Genomic DNA, 14,315 nt, shown 5'->3' on the forward strand with positions numbered 1-14,315 from the left:
TCAGGAGCTGGTACAGTTGTGTTTTGGATTCAGAATGTTAATAATATTAATGTTCATTTGTTTTCTGTTAAGTTGTGTTTATCCTAAGTCTAAGGCTTTTTTTTTTGTCCGTGCACATGTTCTGCCAGTGATCAGGTACACCTAAGAAAAGTAGGAAAGAGCATTGCTGGGATGGGCGACCTGAATTGGCAAAAAGGATATTCTACCCCATAGTATGTTATGCCCAGTATATGAACTGGGAGAGTTGCCCAGAAGGGTGGCCAATCTAGGTTTAGGAATGTGCTCTGGCATTAGCCAGCAGGTCAGTGCATCTCTTGTTGGTTTTTTTTTTTTGTTTTTTCTTTTCCCTTTTATTATCATTATTATTATTACTATTGTTCTTTTTATTATTTACTATTATTGCATATTAGTTTATTATCCATTATTAAACTGCTTTTATTTCAACCTACAAGTTTTATTTTTGATTTTCCCCCCCATTCCATTGTGGGAAGAGGTTGGATAGGGGGTGTTGAGTGAGTGTCTGTATGGTATTTACTACCAGTTGGGCTTAAACCCCGACATTACTGAGGAGTCAAAAGCTGTCCAAATAGACCATATAGCTGCAGCTGCAGATCTGGTCTCAAACTAGATACAAGACAAAACTTTTGACTATGAGGGTAGTGAAATACTGGAACAGGTCTCTGTTCCAGAGATGTGGTAGATGTCCCATCCCTGAAAACATTTCAAAGACATGGACAGGACTCTAAGCAATCTGATCTATCTGAAGATGTTCCTGCTTATTGCAGGGTCTTTGAATTAGATGGTCGTTATAGATCCCTTCCAATCTAGATCATTCTATGATTCTGGGGATATATATTGTTTGTGAACTTTGATTATTTTACTTTAGTCAATATTTCTTTACCCCTAGCCCCATAAATTGCCTTCCTTTTTCCTCAGAAATAAATATGGAGGAAAGAAATACTAACACAATGGTCAGTCTACCTACTTAGGAGAACAGAGTTCTGTATTCCCTCCTACTTTCCTGTTTGCAAACATATGTCACAGTAAATACAGTTCTCTACCCATTGGACACATTCCACTCTTATTCTACTACTTTGCTCTGCAAGCTTCTTTCACTGTGATATCACTTGTCACTGCAATGAATAAAATAATATACAAGTTATTTCCCCTGTGGATTGATGACTAAACCATTTGTATTGATTGGTTAATCCTTGGAGCAGTACACACCTGTGGTGGGTTATGCTGTGCAAAGCAGTGGGGTCTGGGTAGATCAGTAGACTGACAAGATATGGGAAAGCAGAATGATATCTAAATATCAGAAGTTAAAAAGAACTAGAAGATTTTCAAAAGGATGCAGAAAAGGCTTCACATTGTCCATTTCAAGGTAAACCACTGAAAGCTTTTAAACTAGAATAATTAGGAAATATTAAAACTCTAAAAGAATATAGAACCATGGAAGCTTCAGGAATCAGTAAAAAAACAGCGTTGTTACAAGATGATGTTCATCAAACAGATTCCTGTAAGTCAGTGCTCATTACCTGAAGTTGTGACAACATAAGAAAGTGGAAGACATGTCATTGGTAAGTTCATATGATGGTGTTTAAAGCTACATGGTCAGGTCAGCTTGTTTGGGTTTTTTTTTGGGGGGAGGGGGGGGGTTGGTGTGGGTTTTTTTGTGGGTTTTTTTTGTTTGTATGTTTTGTTGTTGTTGTTAGACAAATGATCTCTGCACTATGTTCCTTGTCGGGTGTAAAGTTACAAATAGCTGTATTTTCAACAACTGGTCAGAGAGACACTTGAGTAATGATAAGATAACCTTACTGATGAGCTCAGAATACAGCTACTTCAAGTTCTAGGGAATTAATTAACAAAAGCCTGTTATATCTTTGTTTCTGGAACACTCATTTTAGAGTAGTGAATCATGAGAAAAAGTCACTACACTCATTAAACAATTTTTTTTTCTGATCATTCTCTTTTATAAATAAAAGTATTTCCAGGTCTATACCAATTAAAATATCTGGAGCTGTAACTGGGGATGCAGTTATGTCTCCATGGCACAATGAAATAAAAGTTAAACAATAAGCTATAGGTGCTGCTATACACCTCTCAGCAGACATCTGGATAAATGCACAAAGAAATGATTACAAGGAGTGTCACTGCCATTGCTCAAGCTGTATTGTACTGAATAATACACAGTGAAAAGAAAAAGAAATTATTCCCCTCTGTGATCCCACAGTCAGCAGATATTTTGTTGATGTAGTACCAGTCAGACAAAAAAGGTGTTTGATCTTACATGAGCACACGCCCAAAGGCCTTTAATCTGTCACAGTCATTAATGCCAATGACATTTCCACTGACCTGCTAGAATCCTTTAACTCTTTCTAGACAACATTTTCTGACATATCCATCCTTCCAATTAAATCTGATGATCACTTGGTTGAGTGAATATTCTCAGGAGCAAAGAGAAAAAGTGTTCTCCATTGTCTTTTAAATTACAGATCATGATGATGGCCACATAACACTTAATTAGCAAAATACTGAGTGGAATGCATTTTGTAATTTAGCTTCCAAATGACCTTTATATTAGAGAAGTCAGTGGTATGTGGGCTAGTATGGCACTATATGTGTTAGAAGAGCTAGAAAGAGACAAAATATTGCATTCTATACTGTTAAAGATTTAGAAAACTAAATACATGACAGTATAGTTTTGTACTTTTACCTCTCCTGAATGTTTTAAAGACAAACATCTTCATTTGGCAGTCAGAGAATTATTTTTTTTCTTGTGGCATGTGTACAAAGCAAGAAAGAAATTCTATATAACTTCTAAAATTCACTAAAACAAAAAAAAAACACTGAGGGAGAGATGTTTACCTATCTCAATAAAACAATGTCTGAGGCTTTCAGGAAGAAAAGCTGAGGTGTGCTCTATCTCCTTGTGGGTTTATGTGTAAATCTTTCTTTAGTGTAAACAGACTAGGCATAGGATGACTTATTTTGACCACTATCCTCAGCAACGCCACATGCTGTGCAGACAAAGCCTTTGAAAGGTTCAGTGTCAGTTATTAAGGAGACAGATGGGATTTGCAGCCAGCCTGCACTCCAGATAACCTCACAACAGTGATGTTGAGAGTCATGAAGTTACTGGGCTTGCATAGTTGTACAGCCATGGAAGTGAACTTATAGGTGTTGTCTGGCACCATTCTGAGCCAAACCATACAAAAATTTCAGCCACTTTTCTTCACAAGGCCAGGTATAGCATCCTGATAGCTCTGGAGGTGGCTGTTCTCCATCTTGCAGGTTTCAAATCAGAATGTATACTGGAATGGAAATGTGCAAAGAAACCACTTCCTTCCACAAGTACTTAGTAAAAAGGGGATTAGACATACCTAAGTTTTTGTAGGATTTCTATTACCAGTATATAGAGACATATACTACAGTGGGAATAAAGGTCCTCTCTATCCAATTGACATTTTCACAGCTATGGATGACCTTTCTGTTCTTCAGTTAGTATTTTCAGATCACCTTGCCCCACATTGTCTTGTCAAAGTCAGAACTGAAACTGGAAAAAACAAGAGCCCCAAAGCCAGATTATAAATCTAGGCAGAACATGTCTGTTTTATTGAAGGTAAGTGCTGTAAGCTATCTCCTGTCCTCATGTCTGCCAAATTCAACAGGATCAGAGCCAGACAGAGGACAGTAATGAGTGGCAGACCTTCACACAGAAGATAATGAAGTGTATTGAGAAAAGTAAGGAAATCACAGAAGTTTTAAATATTAAGAGAAAACAGAGATTTATTCCAAATGTTAGTGTATGAGGTACTGACTTTCCATATTATGTTGTGTGTTCATGAGACAGCAAACATCATGGCTCAGGGAAGCATCACCTTCTAGTCAGTCATTCACTGGTGTCCCATATAAATATTTTCTTCTCTAGGATGTTCTCCTCTCTTCATGATGCTTCTGCACAAGTGTAAGTCTACCACACTATGCAGTAGAAGGCAATGCTCAGTAGAACATACAATTTTGCCTCAGTTTCATTTTTTCTGTTTATGACTATGGCATACAGCTATCATACATCCTTCAGGAATTATGGGGCTAGCTGCTCCCCTGCTATGTGCATTCACATTCTCTGAAAAAATTCCTTTGCCCAGGATTTTTCTCCTGGGAAGCTGAGAGGCCTCAGAGAAAAAGAAAACAATATCTCATTTGCTTCTCCTGTGTTGTGCTCATGTGTGGAGCAAAACTTTGGAATGTGTTTGGAGATTGTTTACCCAAAGGTGATTGCTTGATTGGATTCTGGTGTGAGTTGTTTTGACTCATTGGCCAATTGAGGCCAAGCTGTGTTGAGACTCTAGAAAGAGGCACAAGTATTCATTATTATCTTTTTAGCATTCAAAAAGTATCTTTTCTGTATTCTTTACTATAGTATAATGTAGTATTCTTTAATATAGTATAGTATAATAAAGTAATAAATTAACCTTCTGAAGACATGGAATCAGATGCATCATTCCTGCCTTCGTCAGGGCTTCCCTGAAAATACAGTACAGCTAGCTTTGACACAATAGGGTGTGGGGGGACAGTTGTCATTCTAACTTCACCTCCAGGCTGCACTATGATCTTAGAAATGCTCATCAGGCCTTGGCCTTGACAAACATCACCTGGGCTAAGGTCCTCTTGCACTTTTCAGAAACACTGTTTGTTCTTCAAGAACTTACACTGTCCAATGGGCTCCTTTTTTTAACATGCAGGTGTGGAAATTTATTTTTCTTACCTGAATAACAATCCAAGTGGAACAACACTTTTGTTATTGAAATTTAAAGGAAAGTTATTGACCCAAATTGCATCCAGGATGGAAAATTATTACTCACTGAAACAATTTCCTTGTGACCTTATAAACAGTGGTCCTTAATGAGACTCTTTGAGCTCTCTCAGACTGCAGCAGGCTGTGACCAGAAAAGTCTCTCTTACTGGGACACCTCTCAGAGCCAGTGAAATCTCAAGTTTGCTATACTTGAAGACCACCACCAAAAGCCAGCGATGGAGCCTGGGCTATTTCCACTCCTTGAGGCTCAATCCTTCACCCATTGCAAAGAGGCAAAGCAAATTTTTCACAGGTATATATACACCTTGGATCTTTAGATCACTGTGTGTGCATGTGAATATGCTATAGAAAATGCATTATGAATGTTGCTGTCTTAAATTTTTAAAGTATGTTAGATTTGTAAGTAAATTAGGTTTAAAAGTGAGTTACCTCATTACATAATTGTGCCTATAGTAAATTCTATAGAATCTTTTTTTAAGGCTATTGCCCAAATAAACTATTAGTTTATTAAACTTGAAATAAACTATTTAAATTATTTTAAAATCCTTTTAAAATTGTTTGAACCTTTAAATTCTTTTAAAAACCTTTGACCTAAACCACTGGTCAAGTCCAGGGCTAAATTTGGAAAGGGGTCCACTCTGAACCTTCTGAATCAACAGAAGAGTCTGCCTTACTCCTTTTTATCCTTGCCCTTTCCCATCATTACACTTTTCCATCCCTAGCCTCCACATAGATAATTTTGGGTTGATTTTAATCTGAGTTTTCTTTGTGTGCTGTAACAATTTAAGAAGTAGTAGAGTGAACAATAGTAGTAGACTTGCCAACAATTTTTTATTTTCACTTTTGTATTAAACTTTTGCTGATACTTTTGCTGGTGATCCTATGAGTGACCTGAAAGACCCACTTCTGACAAAGGATCACAGACAGCAGGCAATTTGAAAAAAAAAAAAAATAGAAAATGCAATCTCATCACATGTCAATGACAAGGAAGAAGAAAAAAAGGATTTGGTTGTCCCTGTTACATTGAAATTAGGCTATCAGTTCTGGTGGTGGGAGGTCTGCCCAAGCCTTCTCTGTTTAAGTGTCTGTCAAGCATAGTATGAAACACATATATGCACAAATATATTAACCTGCTGGAGCTTCTGAATGTCTTCTCAGCATGATGTGCAAATGCTGCTATGCTCTGTTAATCTAAATCTGTGTAAAGTATAAGAAAAGTAATGTTCCATATACTGCAGTAATAGACATATGATGTGAATCTTGCATTCAACCCATTCTATGAAATATTTAACTATTATCTTGGGTATTTTCAAAGTCATAGGAAAGATGATGAAGAATAAAAGGGATCTGCAGGGGTTTTGTACATGCTCTTAATTTGGAAATGGAAAAGTGCAGTCTGACAGCTATCTTTTACAATATTATCATAAGGGTTCTAGATTCTTTAGGTTAGTTAGCAAATTTTTCTCTGGTTTGAATCTTTTTTACTTAATCAGTATGCAGAAGCAACATAGAATATTGGTATGTCTACCCCAGGAGTGACTTCTAGATGCCATTGCATTATAAATCATTGAAAAAGCACTAAATTCATAATGACTCTTACATTAAACTCACTGAATAGATTATAGTACATTTAATGGCCCATGCCCATCCTTTTTATTTTTTCAGTGACACTTATAGTTGGGGAGTTGTCATTTCCACAGTTTTCTTTATATATAAGTGGATTGTATTGCTTCTCACCTTGTTGTATGTTCATGATTTTGAGTAGCAGCTTTTTGTAGGTCTTCTCTGTAAAGGATAAAAGCTCATCCTCCCCATCATTATTTCTCCTTTGAGTTCTCTGGAAAAAAAAATCCTTTCAAACAGTCTTCTCTCCCTCTAAACATAAAGACAACAAAGAACAAAATGAAAATACAGCAACTCCCTTCCCCCAGTATTAGCTTTCCCATCCTTTGGTAAACCCTAGTGGTTTGAACTACCATTAAAAGGAACTTGCTTTTTTTTTCTACTTAAAGCCTTCCCTATTAAGTGAGAGTTCTGCAGATCACAGAGCGACAAGTCAGTTGCAGAATATATGTTGTGGTAAGTAGAATTAACCTCTTGACCTTCAGTTCTCCTCTCCTGTGATGCACACAGATATTTCTCTAACCGTGAAGATGTTTTTACTGACAAACAAAAGATAGCTTTTTGCCACTATTTCTCACTGAAAGTTGAGCTAGTAGTCTACAGAATTCAAGTTTTTAGGCTGTTTCAGCTGTATTTAGTGAAATTAAAGTTGTACATTTCTACTAAATATCTATCTTTTCAATGGCAAAAATGCATCCGTACTTATGCATCCACCCCATTTTGACTTGGAAAAAACCGGCAAATTTATATTAAAAACCAGATTTGTTGTACTTGTTTATTAGTTCTTATAAAGGTGTATTTGCAAGTGTTTACATGCATTTCTTAATGTTTTGCTTTTTTTAAAGAAAGGATACACATTATTTTGAAGAAAAATAGCTTGAAATGAAGCTCTGGTTGTCAAAAAGAGAAAACTACAATCTATTTAAAAAAAAACAGTAACAGAAAAGAAATTATTTTAATAGTTCTATTAGGGATCGTTCTGCAGAATCTGAAATTCAGGTGAAAGCAGAAAAGCTTGACAATACTTTGAACCTGACATAATCAAGCCAAAATATTTCAGAAGAAAAATTTCCTATGTTTCCCAGGAATGGAAACAACAATATATTGAATAATAGAAAGAAATAAAAGCTATTTTGTTATTGGTAGCATTAGGGCCAAGAATGAACTTACACTGTAAATGATGACCTATGTCTCTTTGTCACAAATGTTACAGATTGATTATGTAGTAAAGACAACAGTGGATCAAATTTTGTGTGTAATTAAAAATTTGTTTCTCTGCTGAGTGAGAAAGAAAGCAGAAAAATTAGAGTAATAGTTTCCAGGATAATTTTCTGACCAATTTGGGGAACAATTATTTGTTAACTTCCCATTAATATATGGGAAATTATGTAAATTGTGTAACTAAACCAACTTCTATAATTCTTCCAAGGAGGTGTCTGTGTTACCCTTTATTTCACTGTTTCAAATGAAGGTAGAAGAAATAAAGGGATTTATTCACATAATAATTTTCAGCTTGTTTGCAAGAATTTCAATTTTCTTTTAAAAAAAAAATCAATTGAATTAGAAAAGCATTGTGTGGAAAACATTTTTTTGCCAAGACAGGTATATATGAATCTCTGGGGCATTTGCATGTTTTACATTTTATAGTAATGCTTATTTTACTTGTGGGCATAACTACACCACACAAAATCTCTCAGACTGTGGCAGTACAAGAGGACACAATTTGTACTTCTGCAAAACCATGATACATTATTTTGGGTTCCTCACTGTATAATTAGAAACTTCAGAAAAGTGGCACATTTGAACATCTGTTGGGAAGATACACATGCTTTCAAGCAACCAAGTTTTCTAGAATAGGTAAATCCTGGAAGGGCTTTGGGCTCTTCATTGTATGACACAATTGTACTCTAAAAGGCCCTAAGTACTGGACAAAAAAAAAAAAAAATTCCTCTTGTACAATCATTGTAACTACTGCAATGGCCTCTCCATCCAGTTAACAGATCTTAACAATTTACTGTGCTAACTCTGTCATGTTATTTCTATAAGCACATGTTCTTAGCTCACAAGAAGGAGAAGTAATCTAACTTCAGCCTCTAATGAATGATTTGAACCAGCTTACTGTTGTTCTGTAACAATGTTTCCAAACAATATCTATTATTCTTTTTAATGTTTTGTGACTTAGTAAGCTTCTGCAGCTTAATAGTGAAAAGGTTTTTTTAACTTTTTTTTTAAGTGGTGTCTCCACAAAGACACCAAGAGATAATTTTTACATCATGTTAATACATACGAAATTTCTTGACAAAGGAGAAAATCCCAATCAAAATATGGATGAATATATTTAACCAATAAAATTTTATACATTGTAATTAAAGCAAAGTAAAGGGAAATTTTCCTCAGGTGAAACTATCTGGTTTTAGGCTAGTCATGCAACATTCGAGAGACAGTTCATTGCTTATTAATTTCTGCAATAAAGTTATTTTTTTCTGAAAATCTTGCAGGGTTTTCAATAGCCTCACTTTTTCTCTCTCAGGGAAAACGTGTGATTGTTCCTTCTGCTAAGACCAGTGAGAGCACAGGAGCATGGAAGCTCACCTGGGATGATTGTCTCTTATAAACACAAAGAACATCTGTGCAGATATATATATATATATATATATATATATATATATATATATATATATATATATATATATATAATTTGAACATTTGGTGCAATTTGATATTGGTAGCACAGCAGATGTGAGACTGAATGAGAAATTTGAACAAGAAGAAAAAAATGTATTATGTAAATATTTATTACATTTCTGAAATAAGTGGTTGTTACTTTTTTTTTTCTCTAAATGGGGAAAAACCTGGTTGTATTATTAATGCAACATATACATCCCCAGTTCTAAGCTGGTAGTTGAATTGTTGTTCTCTTTTCTGGGCTCTCAGGATAATCTCATAGGTTTTGTTTTGCACTTCTCATTCAGTAATTTTCTTCTCTGGTCAACCTAGATTTTATTATTCTATCTGGCCTATTGGCTACTCTATAATAAGAACTGCTTTGAAATTTGAGACAGAGAATCCCCTTTTTTTAATCCTTTCCTAAAAAAAAGCTGATGCATCTGAAAGCATGAAGGCATGGGGCCCAGCTATCACTGCCAGTTTGCAGTCACTTGGAGCCAGATAGATTCGACAAGCTGTTCACATACAATAAATTCAGTGTCAGACTTGTTGTTGACGTACAGAAGAATTCTGTGATGTAGAATACTTGGTGCAGACAGGACAGATGCAAATTATGACAACAAGGTCCATGGCACCTCTGAGATGCCTTGAGCTGGAGGTGTTACCTTTCCTTTCCCATAAGTCAGGTTTTGTTTAAGAGTCATGGGAATAGGGAAAAATGTCCTGAGACATTATTTACTCAAGAATAATCTCTCTTGTTGCAGCAGTCTTTTTTCACATCACCTTCTATCTTCATATTCCTAATTTAATTTTATGCAGCATTTAAAATTTCTTATCATATAAACATTCTATTTTACCTATTCTTTTAACAGTATTTGTTGTGTATTTGGGTAATCTGGGTATTAATATTCTGTCAAATATTTCAGCATATGATGAACCCAGTTTAAAGGGTTTTTTTTCCACACTCAGTGACAGAAATCTGAATTTGACTTTCCATTTTTTCTAAGCTTTCTTTCACCTAAACCTTATTTGAAACATGGTTTTTGGGTTTGAAATAACAGAATTCTCAATAATTTTATCAAATTCTTAAAAAAATCCTCCTTCTGATATTTGTCTTATTTCTTTAAAATTTTATTTTGTTTCTAATTTCTACATATAAGTTTGATTTTAATTCCTTTTATCCTCATTCTTCTATAAATCTTATCTGTTCAAGAATCATTTTTGTTGCTCATATATACTCACCATGGTAACAATTTTATCACTAAATGTGATATCTAAGCTTTCTAAGCTTTTCTAAGCATTATATATCAATGTGTTACATGTCTGCATTTCCTTCATACCATACCATCAAGTTCAGATGTCACTCTGACCTGTATGTCAGCAACCAGTTTTATTTAATTGGCTTTTATTTGTCCTAAAGACTGTATTGACTCCAGAGATTGTAAGATGTTTGCAAGATGAAATTATGGTAATGTTCTATTTGTAAGTTTGGTGCTGTTGAGGTAGAATAAAGACAATATTGAACAAACAAAATAATATATTTCAGTTATGTTACAGAATAAATGGCAACAGCTTGCACTGAATATAGAACATGAGAGGTGAAAAGGTACACTTGTCTTTTCTGTTCAGAATTGGTTTTCACAAGATAAAGCCTTTAACATCTGCAATCTGGCTTCCTGCCAAGCCAAGAAACTTATGAACAGGAGAGCAAATAAATACAGACTTTTATTTCTGAAAATGCTTTTGTGGTTATTATTAAAAAAATGCTAAACATGCATCTTGTTTGTTCTTGTGTACAAGAATACAGTAAATAATAAACTCTTAGATCTGCTTAGATAGACAGGTTTCATAAAAGAGCAGTATTTAGCTGACCCATCTTTAGTAGTTATAGCTGTCCATCTGCTTGCTTTGTTTTTTATAACATGAAAAATTCTATTTGTTTCTTTTAGGTTAAAATCAGAGTTCCACAATAACAAATTCCTAACTCTGAAATTAAAGCTTGTCTAACATGTTTTAATCAATGCTAGGTGATGAAACTTCAAAATTGCTTTCTCACTTTTAGTTCTTGAATATACTACATTCAGGCTACTGAAGCTAATTCATCTTCATGCGTGTTCTGTAGTTTTGCATTCTGACCAAAAAATTAATAATCACTTTTTGTTTCTCTTCCTTTACAATCATTCCACATATCCTCATGAAGAGGCATAAAGACAGTTTTAACATGATTCATTCATCCTGTTATGCATGTAGATGTTACATTTTTCTGGGTTCCTTATCTGGTGTGGGTAACTTTCAATAACTTTCCTTCCTTGTTTCTCTCTACCCTTCATGTTTTAATTTAACTTTTGGTGTAATGCAATATTTTGGTTGCATTAAAAAGGAGAACTGTAAGACGGGGTGTACTCTGCTGAATGCTAGGTATACCATAATGCAAAGCAGTAAATATTAAAGAAAAGCATCCATGAGGCAGAGCATAAAAACTAATAAAGACATACATGTGCTTCTCTGTCTGAATCTAATTCTAAGAAGAAAAACAAGTAGATCCAAAGAAGAATGCTAAACCTCTAAAAATATTTACCTCTTTGTGTACAGGATACAGGTTATGTAGACTTTGGTGTATATGGCCTATATATTCTTTTAATATTTTATTCATCACAGTAGATAAATTAATAATTATATTACTTTAATGACTGTCTGACTATTCAATAGATATTTATGCACATGAACCTGTATACTTACTTAGAATAAAGGAAGAAATAAGTTTCTGAAGAAAATAACAATAGAAAAAAGAAAATGCATAAATTGCCTTTTGAAACAAGGGTAATTTCTGCTTGGATAAAATACAAATTAATTGTGTAAAGCAGCAATGAAAAAAGGCTCTCTTTTTTTTTACATTTTTAAGGGACAAAAGGGAAACAAAACATACCAAGAAAGCATGGCACTTTCAATTTCAGATTACAAAATATGCTAAAATGATTATAAATGCTGATGATGTGAAACTGGGAGGCGTGGCTGCCAGACCTGAAGGCTGTGATGCTGCTGTTCAGCAGGACCTTGATAGGCTGGAGAGCTGGGCAGAGAGAAATCTAATGAGGTTCAGCTGGGGCAAGTGTCGGGTCCTGCACCTGGGGAGGAATAACCAGCACAGGCTGGGGGCTGACCTACTGGAGAGCAGCTCTGCTGGGAAGGACCTGGGAGCATTGGGGCATGAAAAGCTGACCATGAGCTGGCAGTGCCGCTGTGGCCAGGAGGGTATCCTGAAGTGCATCAGGAAGAGAGTGGCCAGCAGGTCAAGGGAGGTGATAGCACCCCTCTGCTTGGCCCTGATGAGGTCACATCTGGAGGGCTGCGTCCAGTTCTGGGCTGCTCAGTTCAAAGAAGACAAAGAGCTACAGGAGAGGGCCCAGCAGAGGCCACAAAGACAATAAGAGCACCACTTATGAGGAGAGACTGTGAGAGCTGGGCCTGTTTAGTCTGGAGAAGACTGAGGGGGGATCTCATTAATAAATATAAATGTCACAAAGATGGGTGCCAAAAGAATAGTGCCAGACCCATTTCTGTAATGCCAGCCACAGGATCAAGAGTAAGAACCAAAAATTGAAACACTGGAAGTTCCATCTCCACATGAGAAAGAACTTCTCTACATTGAGGGTGACATAGCACTAGAACAGTCTGCCCAGGGAGGTTGTGGAGTCTCCATCCTGGAGATATACAAAACCCATCTGGACATGCTTCTGTGTCACCTGCTCTAGGTCACCCTGTCTTGGTAGGGTGTTGGATTGGAAAATCTCCAGAGGTTCCTTCCAGCCCTAAAATTTCTGTCATCGTATGAATTATAATTTAGGTATTTTTTCTTGCCTTTTTTATATTCTCACAGATGTCCAGGAAAAATTATTACAAATAGATAATTTTTTAATATATATTCCACAAGAAAAAGATACAGCTTTTACCACTCTAACACAACCACAGCCAGATAAAAGTTCTTGTTGCACAACTTTAAATTTCATTTTGCTTTTTATATTCTATTTATTTCAGACAGATTTACATGCATTTAAAAGCAAATGCAACTTGCACTTGCAAATGAAAGTCATTGCCAAGTCCAAGCCAATGCATCACTACTCTACAAGAGCTGTTCACTTTTCAGAATCAGTTCACATGACTGGGTCCTAAGGGTAAAAAAATAAGAGAGGCTAAAAGAAAAGAAAGAAGAGAAATGCTCAGCATTCTGTGTGGTGCATTATGATTATTCATAAAATAGATGGTTTAAAGTACATGCTTTATTATTATCTTATTAAACTAACACACTGTTTATGTGAATATACGATACATTGTATAATAGCATAATAAAATTGCAACGGGATAGATAGCTGTGATGGAATGAGTATTGCTTCAGTGGTGCATGCCAACTTATGGAATACTAATGACAGCTGAAGTAACATTTTTTGCTTCAATGAGTTAGGCTATCAGCATCCTGGAAGCTACCTCAGTGAGCATGCTTTTGTCTGTTTCAGTATTTACAATACGGTATTTACATGTATGCTACGTAGAGGATCTAAGAAAGCATCCATCTCTTCTTTTTTCTTCATTTTGTTTTCTAAATTTTTTAATGGAGACAGAATCTTACATTTCAGTTGTGGAATTCAAATGTGAGCTATTGTAAGAGTTACTGTAAGTATAATGTAGAAAAAGGAGGCTTTCAGGGGCTTTGCCTGTCCCTTTGCTTTGATTTCTTGCGGGTTTGTGGGATTCTTGGTTTGAATTTGGGGGGGTTGTGTGTGTTTCAACATGTATGCTTAAATGCTCCCTATTCTGATGTTCTGTTTTGGCTTTTTGAATGGGTGCAGGGACTTTCTACCCATTGTTTATAATAAAGCCTTGTGGAGTACCTGCAGGAAGATATGGCATGATAACTGGCAAGTTGAATATGATTCAGAAACTGTATGCCTGTGCTAGTGGATCTCTTTTTAGCTCAGGGGTAGTTCTGTACTGTTTGGATTACACTGTACCTCAACAGTTTGAATCCTCAAGAGAGGAGCTATGGTTTCATGCATGTACTGCTGATTTGGCAGTGATTTAATCTGTTTTGTTTTTTAATGGCTTTTAGTTAAGCACATGTGCTCCTCAAACATTTAGAAAATTGAGCATCAAGAAATGGCTTATGTGGACAATGTCATTGTTATTTTTGCAGTGCAAAGCCAGACAT

Source organism: Agelaius phoeniceus, chromosome 2, assembly GCF_051311805.1.
Source record: "Agelaius phoeniceus isolate bAgePho1 chromosome 2, bAgePho1.hap1, whole genome shotgun sequence".
NCBI lineage: Eukaryota > Metazoa > Chordata > Aves > Passeriformes > Icteridae > Agelaius > Agelaius phoeniceus.